The sequence below is a fragment of the Castanea sativa genome, chromosome 8 (assembly GCF_040712315.1).
Source record: "Castanea sativa cultivar Marrone di Chiusa Pesio chromosome 8, ASM4071231v1".
Classification (NCBI taxonomy): domain Eukaryota; kingdom Viridiplantae; phylum Streptophyta; class Magnoliopsida; order Fagales; family Fagaceae; genus Castanea; species Castanea sativa.
In genome coordinates this window covers 50,705,303-50,706,478 of record NC_134020.1, presented here as the reverse complement: position 1 = coordinate 50,706,478, position 1,176 = coordinate 50,705,303, and positions in this window count along the sequence as shown.

Genomic DNA, 1,176 nt, shown 5'->3' with positions numbered 1-1,176 from the left:
CAAGGAGAATTTGACAAACATATAGAAATTACCTTTGGTTAGGTAAAGGATATAAGTGATGATTAATGGAGCAAATTTTTTGTAAGGTTTCTTTACCTTTGCTTGGATGTTCAAAATGTTTGAAGCCTGTCCACTAATAATGGCTAACAGTCAATGGCGTGAGTTCAATGCTGTCATGTGCCGTAGGATAGACGAAATGCAATTGGAGAGGGGGTTTTTTTTTTTTGGTATTGTATTGTATTTGTATGCCATGAACACTACTCAGCAGTGTCAACACAGTAAAATTTGCAATAGGATCCATCATCATGAATGTGAGAAATTAAAATAAGGAGGCATTACATTATTATATTTTGAAAATATCTAATAATACTTATCGTAATAATATATATATATATATATATATATATATATATATAAATTTAATAGTCACAACAAAAAAGAATTTAAATTTAAGATATTTTAATATAAAAAACTGTGCTAATTAGTTGAATTATAAGACTTTTATCAAGTTTTATAATTATTTTTTTTTTTAAATTAGAAACAAAATCTTTTTTTTTTTTAACAAATTATATAACTTATTTTTATCCAACTAATTTTTTTACGTCAAATAAACTACGGAATTAAGCTATCATAATATCATATACTAAAAATAAATCTGACCCTCAATGCCCATTTACTGCTATAAGAAAAAAAATATAAAAAAACATCAATATACCTTCTTCGCATAAATGATATATATGTGCTTCGAGTTTTCCAGTCATATGTGTGGCACCCACATGGAAGGTAGGCAAAGTTTTGATTTATTATATTCCTCGACTCTAGACTATCTTTATCTTCAAGAATATTTCTTTTGATCCTATCTTTATAAAAAATAAAAAAAAAATAAAAAAAAAAAAGAGTTTCTTTTGAGATTTTTTTTTTTTTTTTTTTTTTTTTTGAGATAAGTTAGAGATCATGTTTAATATAAATATAATTTTTTATTCTCACTACAGTTTATCAAGTACAAAGCTACTTTTTTTTTTTGAAGTAAATATTGAAAAAGACATTAAACACCGTTTAAAAAAATATCATTATTACTAAAAAATAAATAAATAAACTACCTTGAAAAATAAAATCCTTTTTCTTAATTTAGATGAGGTATAGAGGCGATCGTGTTCAATAGGTCTGCTTCTCTCC